This window comes from Mastomys coucha, unplaced genomic scaffold (genome assembly GCF_008632895.1).
Source record: "Mastomys coucha isolate ucsf_1 unplaced genomic scaffold, UCSF_Mcou_1 pScaffold16, whole genome shotgun sequence".
NCBI classification, from domain to species: domain Eukaryota; kingdom Metazoa; phylum Chordata; class Mammalia; order Rodentia; family Muridae; genus Mastomys; species Mastomys coucha.
The window spans coordinates 65,174,395-65,182,133 of record NW_022196898.1 but is presented as its reverse complement, the minus strand read 5'-3'; the positions used below and the strand labels follow the sequence as shown (position 1 = coordinate 65,182,133).

Genomic DNA, 7,739 nt, shown 5'->3' with positions numbered 1-7,739 from the left:
CTTGTAGGAAAGAGAACAACAAAGAGTGAGACTGAATGCTTTGCTTGACATTTGTAGCTCTTGTATCTCTTTCTCTGAGATGAATGCTTTTCCAAATTATCACAGCTAATGAAACTGATTCTTACCCACACCTAATGTCTGTGCCACCCTCCAAGCAGAACCATTGTTCACTGAAACAGTTGGTGAATGACTTTATGGATAGACCATCCTAATACACACACCATTTCTTAAATGAATGTAAAAAAAAAAAGAAAAAGAAAAAAAGAAAAAAAAAGAAAATGAGAAAAGGTTAGTATTCTCCTGCTCATAACAGGAACAGGGCATCAGATCCATTTCTTCTTGCATTTGCTCAGCGCATCTCAGCAACATCAATAGAATTAGTGACAATGCTGAGTTGAAAAGGCCCTGGACACATTGCTTCCCAGGAGAACCCCTGTGCTAGCACAGATCTGGGAAGCAGTACCTCCCAGAGGTGAAACCATGAAATCAGTCTGTCCTTTTGGAATGGAGACACCTTCTGGAAGTATAAAGAACACCTGGCCATTCAACAGGTGCAGCTTAAGGACTGGCAGATGGACACATCAAGAAATGGAAAGCAGGTGAAGAAGCAGATGGCCAAACTAAAGAACTGACATTCATCCTAAGGACCTTGGTTTATCTCAAACTGAATTCCTGCCAAAATGGAGGTCAGGGAAGCCATGATGACATAGGGGATGGCACCAATCATTTGCATATTTTCTCATTCCCTTGACTCTTAGCTCACTTTCCTCCCTCACATTCAGTCAGTGGTCCTAGTCTGTCTTTTCTTGCCAGATTTTGTTCTCGCTCTCTTTTTTCCCATTAATTTATCTATTTATTTACTCTATATACTGATCACAGCCCCCCTTCTCACAGTCCCCCATCACATAGTCCCTGCCTCCATCCCCCAACACCCTTCTCTTCTGAGAAGGTTGGGGCCTCCTTACCTCTTCTGGATTAAAAAAATAATAACATGACTTTGTTTTGAAGTTTTATTTCCAACATCAAATAAGGAGTAAGTGCTGTTTTAATTAATGTCTTAATCTGACTGGAAAATTCTTTTTTTTTTATTTTTTTTTTATTTTAGATATTTTCTTTATTTACATGCGAATTTCTCCATTCCCAGTTTCCCCTCCAAAAAACAAAACAACAAACAAAAACAAACCCCTGTTGCCTCCCCCCTCCCCATGCCTGCCACCCCGCCCACTCCCACTTTCTGGCCCTGGCATTCCCCTACACTGGGGCACAGAACCTTCACAGGGCCGAGGTCCTCTCCTCCTATTGATGATCGATTTTGCAATCCTCTACCATACACATGCTGCTTGAACAATCAGACCCCTTTATGTGCAGTCCTTGGTTGGTGGTTGAGACCCTAGGATCTCCGAGGGTACTACTTAGTTCATGTTGTTGTTCGTCCTAAGGGGCTGCAAACCCCTCAGCTCCATTGGTCTTTTCTCTAATTCCTTCACTGGGGACCCTGCACTCAGTTCGATGGATGGCTGTGAGCCTCTACATCTGTGTCACTGACTGGAAAATTCTTAGAGAGGAGTCTAATTTTACAGGCATGGGTGAGTTCCCAAAGACTAGGACAATTGCTTGCTTGCTGTTCATAGGCTGAGGTAAATGGGAGTGTGTTACTACACTCCAAGACAGACTATGATTGTGATCAAAGGCAACCTACAGAAGGACTGTTACAGAAGACAACTAACTGAAGGGTCTGAAAGGGTGTGTGTATGTGTAGTGGTGAATTATTTGATAGGCTTTTGTTCCCATCAGGTGGTGCATCCATTTTACCCTCCCAAGAGCTCTGGATTCTAGAGTGAAAGACACACACACACACACACACATACACATACAAATACACACCAGCTAATTTTGATATGCCTTGACTAGTTCAATGGTTGAACATTTCTAAAGCTCCTCTTGGCTATCGATGTTCCCCTCCAGAATTCCTGACTTAACACCTTCTAAATCTGTATTTTATCTTTGCTGCCTTTTTACCTTCTGGTCAGTGCCCTGTCCATAGCCACTTTTTCTTTCTACCTACATTGATGGATGATTTCTCTCCTGCAGCTCTTAAATCTGATCCCTCTACCTCTAAGTCATGGTGATTCTCCTCTTCTTCTCCCTTGGTCCCTTGCCTTGCTCCATCTCCCTACCCAGCCATTGGCTCTACAGCAATTCTTTATTACCAATCAAAACCATCTGAGGGCAGGGAGCCTCAATATCTGGAAGTGTGGCTTTTGGGGGTTGAATTAAGACAAAACATTAGAACTATTTCCTAATGTGTGTGATATATATACATATATATACACATGTGTATATATATGTATATGTATATATATTCATACATATACGTATATACATATATACATATATATGTATGCGTGATGTGTATATATATGTATATATATATATATATATACATAGAAAATCCATCATTGTCCTATTCATTTATCATCTATGTAGCATTTTGAACATCAAAGATATTTTATTTTCCTTTGTTTCATTTCTATCTTTCAAGAACTAAAATAGATGAGACAACCAGCGATAAAGTAGTTCTTAGAAATGCCATGGCTACTATGGACAACAGCTGGAGTTCCAATCAGGTATTCTGTGCCAAGTCCCAGTTTAATATCATAACCTTTCTACCTACATAGCACAACACATATGTGTTTTACTCAACTAAGTCAGAATTTCCACTGGTTGAGGGGGGTGTATAATATATCACATCGCCACAGTTAATGGATGGAAATCCATTTGTAGTGAATGTGCCAGTCCATTCTACTCTCCCCAGAGACCTTTGCTGTGATCCCAGTATTTTCTCTTAACTCTGTGAAAGCCCATGTGTGAGATCATGTATACACACACACACACACACACACACACACATCATCATCATCATCATCATCATCATCACTTGATGTTGCCACAACCACTACCAACAACAAAAGAAAGTAGAATACAATCCTTGAAGACATGAGTTTAGGATCCCAAACTTCAGCCAAAGGGCACAGCAGCAACTTTTCCACTAGGAACACATTGTCGGGGAAGTCTTAATCCCAGAACTTCATGGGTGAATTGAAAGAAGTGAGAAAACTGAGCATGATGGCTTCTATTTCCCTCAACAAAGGGCAAAGCCTGGAATTGGGAAATTTTTAATTTGCATAGATTTGAACACACATTTTGTTCAGAAACCATTAATCTATAGAAGTACCAGTCTGCACATGAAGAGTTTGGGCTATTGTGCTACAAGTTCTCACACTTAATCAGTCTGGATACTGGAAGAAGTTAATGGAGATAAGGACAATTATCAAGGAAACAGTGAGACAAGAGATGGTCTCTATTTTCCAGGTTCAATGGGCTTTGTTTTGTTTTATTTAGGATTTGTTTTCTTTCCCTGTGCTGAATGTGACTGGATGAGAAAGAGGGTTATTCATGAAAGAAAAGCAATTTTTAGAAGCAAAACAAAGGTTCAAAGAGGCAAATGTCAGGAAAAAAGAACGAGGCTGGATTGAAGACAGAGTGGTTTATCTGAGGGAACTAATAAATATGACAAGAATGTGCCATAGGGCATCTCTGCCTTTTGTTAAAACAACTTTAAATGTTAAATGTGGCTATCTGTTCTTACTAGTGTGAAGTGATATCTCTCGGTGCTTTAATTTCTGTCTCCCTGATGATTAATGATGCAGAGTTTTTCATATAAATGTTGGCAATGTGTGTGTGTTCCTGTGACAGATGTCTCTTTAGGTTGATTGTCTACTTTTCAAGACAATTTTGGTGTGTGTGTGTGTGTGTGTGTGTGTGTGTGTGTGTGTGTGTGGTTTACATACATGGATGCAGGTGCCCATGGAGGACAGAAGATGGTTTGGTTGTAAAGTAAACAATGTGGGTACTGTGACTTGAACCCTGTCTTCTGCAGGAGTGGCACTCACTCTTAACCACTGGGCCACCAAATGTGGTGTACACGCAATATGGTCTAGGTATCAGCAGAATTATGTCCTTTCCTTTGTAATATGATTAAGATGAAGATCACCATGTTAAATGAAGGAAGCCAGGCACAAAACAAGTGTCATGTGACTTTCCTAATGTGTAGGACACAGTAGAGTTGCTATCATAGATGTTAAGATGGTTATTAGATAACTGGGATCATTTGGAAGAGGAGAGAGAAAAGGGAAAGGATGGTCATTAGGTAGTAAGCCATTTAGGAGTAGGGATTTCTGATGCTGCACTGTTGAAAGGTAATATGACTACAGATATGAAGCATGTACTATAAATTTCAAAGACATGAAAGAAACATTTCTGATATCATCACAATAAATAGAGGTAATAAATGCTTGAACGGACATGCAGTTTATCCTGATTTAGACATTATCCAATGTATGTGTGTGCTAAACTGTCACATGGTACCCAATGCCACATTGAATGTTTTTAGTATGTCAATTGAACATCAATTTCATCATTAGTGTAGTAATCCATGAAAGATTGTTAAGGTTAGTCTTAAGGAGCTGATGTGAGGACAAGGGAACTGATAATAAGAGAAACATGCTTTTGATTCCAAGTCTAGCAGATACAGCATATGATGCCCAGTTTAATTGGAACTTCTGGAAAGAAGTTTGATCACAGATACAATTCCAAACATCGTATGTGTCGGAGACAAATTTAAAATAGTCATGATGTGTCAAAAATCCAAACTGTGTTGTATTTTGGTTTCCTAAATCTGCTAACCATATCACTCCTCCAAGACATGGTAGACAATTTCCTGTCCAACAATATTGTACAAGCATTACCCTGAGAGATTAAGTGATACATGTTTTTTTTTAAATGTTGCTCTTATAATGTCTGCACTCTGAAAAATCCTTCGAAGAGACAGAGATGGGGAACTCATTGCATCTTTCATTTTTGAAGTTTTTCCTTCACTGATTTTCTTTCTAAAAGGTTCCATCTTGTGTTTGATGGCATATCCCAGAAATAGGTCTGATTTTTATTAAGGTTCATATCACTGAATGGAAACTATGTTCATGTTATGAATGTTTTGCCTCATCCTGAAGCTATCTAAATGAAATCTGCCCAGATGTTAGTCATGAATGAGTAAGTGCATTTAGCAGACTTCCTGGAACTCTTAGGCCCAGCCTAAGAGAAAAGGGCAGACTTGTGAAACTAAAGACAAAAAAAATGCCTATGAAGGTTTTCCTAAGTGACACTAAAAATGGCATGACAGCGATTAATAACTTCAACTTGTAAAGGAAATTCTCAACTAATGCTTCACGTATTAGAACTACCATGTAAAATTTGTCAATGCTATTGAGTTTTAACATTGAGTATGTAGAAATATACATATAGGGAGATGCACCTTACTTAAAAGAAAATATAAAACACAGGAGGACACCCAGGACACTGCTAGTCAGCATCAACTCCGTGCTGAAATGAAAAAGAGGTGATAAACACATGATGCGGCACCTTAGCTGAAGCAGGTTTTTGTTTCAATGAAAAGTACATTCCAATCTCACTTCAGTAGTTCACAGGTCATTCTTAGATGTGAACTATTCTCATAGTTAGCAATAAGATAAATGTTATGTTTAACATCATTGAGTTGTCACACTAATAAAGAATATTTAGTTACTTTTTTTCTTTGCTATGACAAAGTGCCTAACAAAAGCCGCCTAAAGAAGGAAGCATTGGTGTGGTTCACTGTTGGGGATGATATGACCCAGAGTGATGGGAATGTGTGAAGTTGGGAACAGGAAGCATCAGGTCATACTGCTGAATAGTCTGGAAGCAAAGAGATGAATGGCTGTGACATCATGCTTTCCTGATGTTCTTCCTCCTTTTATCCAATCTGAGCACCCCATTCACATTTACGGTAGACTTCCCATCATAGTCAACCTCTGAGATGTATACTCGGGTGGTACCTCTTAGAGAATTCTAAGAGTTGGGAATGAAGATTACCAACATAGAGAATGAGTGTTTCACTCACATAGGTTAAGTTAGCTCTTGAAGATTTTCAAACAATTGTATATGCAATGACCTTTACTCAAAAAGGAAAAGAAGAGAAAAAGAAAAGAAAAGAAAAATTACATACATACTCGAAATTTCAAAACTATGGATATAGGTCAGGTTAAAATTAAAGTTGGTCCTTAACTTGGGGGTAGGTAACAGAGCAAGGTTGGTATAAAAGGAAAATGTATCTTAGAGCCTCATCATACATTACAAATGACATTTAAGACAATTTTGATTTGTGTATTTCAAAACAGCCCTGTCAAAGTGATCAGTATCACTGCAATGCCCGTGAAAGCCAGTGATTAACCGTTCTATCTTCTGAAAGCAAACACACTGTCAAAGCCATTTGTGTGAGAAAACTGTTGTCTTTCTTTGAGATTTTCTTGATGTCTAATAAAGACTGTCTTCAAATGCCTTCACTCTATGGTGGTACCCAGTGTCTCCTACTATGACATGTCACTTTTATCTTATAACTGGTAGCCAGACGTAATTAGTGCATTCAACTTTTACATGTATACATAAGACACTAATAATTTGTTCTAGATTTGACTTGTCTAAATTATTGGTATAAGTTACTTTCTAACCCAGAGATAATCTTGATGAGGTCATAGGAGGCAGTACAGGAAGAAATGGCTAATTTGACTTGTACCTATTGATTCATCTGTGTCAGCTACATCATTTTCTTCACAACTAGATAGTAAGTGTCTTGCTTCATGCTTGACATTGATAAATATCTTGGAGATACTGTAGTAGACAAGACAAAACTCCTTGTAGGCATATTGACTATATTAGTCCTGTAATTTGGAGTATAATTTGTTTGTTTAGTTTTTGTTTTTTGTTTTTGTTTTTTTGGTTTTTTGTCTTTTTGCTACACAGGGATAGACTCAATAATGGAACAATTTCAAAAATCCTCCCACAGTAATCCTTCCATTCATACTACCTGGCATCATTCTTTAAGACTGAGACTAATGCCTTTAATGATTTCCCCTTAAAGTCTGAAGAAGAAAGCTTTTTAAACTTTGGATCAATATATAACTCCTCCTGTGACAGAAATACATGTACTTGAAGCTTTATACATTTAATTGTATAGCTGTATATAGTTATAAGATGCTATAGGTTGAAATGTTTGAAAATATGTTAGCACATATTGTAGTCCATGTAAAAGCGAATCAGCAGAAGCTATTCTATTAAGATATCCACGACTCTTCAACATTTGCTGAGCATTGTGGAAGACTGAGCTAAGCATGACAGAGTAAACAATATATGCCTCTGATTTCCTAGAATTTGAAGTATAATGGAAGAGAATACATTAAAAAGTATAAATTTACTAATGAATCCAGAATTTTCCATTCTACCATTAAAAAAAAGATAAACAAATTGCAATCTGAAAGAGTGACAGAAAGGACTGAAATTGAGGCAAGGATTACAGCAAACACAGAGTCTGGACCTGCTGATCTTTGAAAAAAGAGGACCTCCCAATGTTAATAGGATATTTAGCCTTATTGACTTGCTATGATCTTTAAAACATTTCTGAAACACTCCAATTAAATGTTTGATCAAAATTATTCCAAAATCTTATGTATGTCATAGTCACATTAAATATAATTTAATCTTTGAAAACTACTATTTTTTTTTGTTTTCTTTTTTCAAAGGTCTCTGTGGCCACTTCAAATGTCTTATCTTCCCCATTTTCTTTCTTTTTTTTTTTTTGGTTTACTTAT

General features: G+C 37.6%; 1 protein-coding gene across 2 annotated transcripts in view; it reads right to left on the bottom strand.

Moving 5' to 3' along the window:
- Plppr5 (phospholipid phosphatase related 5) overlaps nt 1-7,739 on the bottom strand; it is a 274,811-nt gene that overhangs the window by 248,193 nt on the left and 18,879 nt on the right. The gene's annotated exons all lie outside the window — the stretch shown is intronic.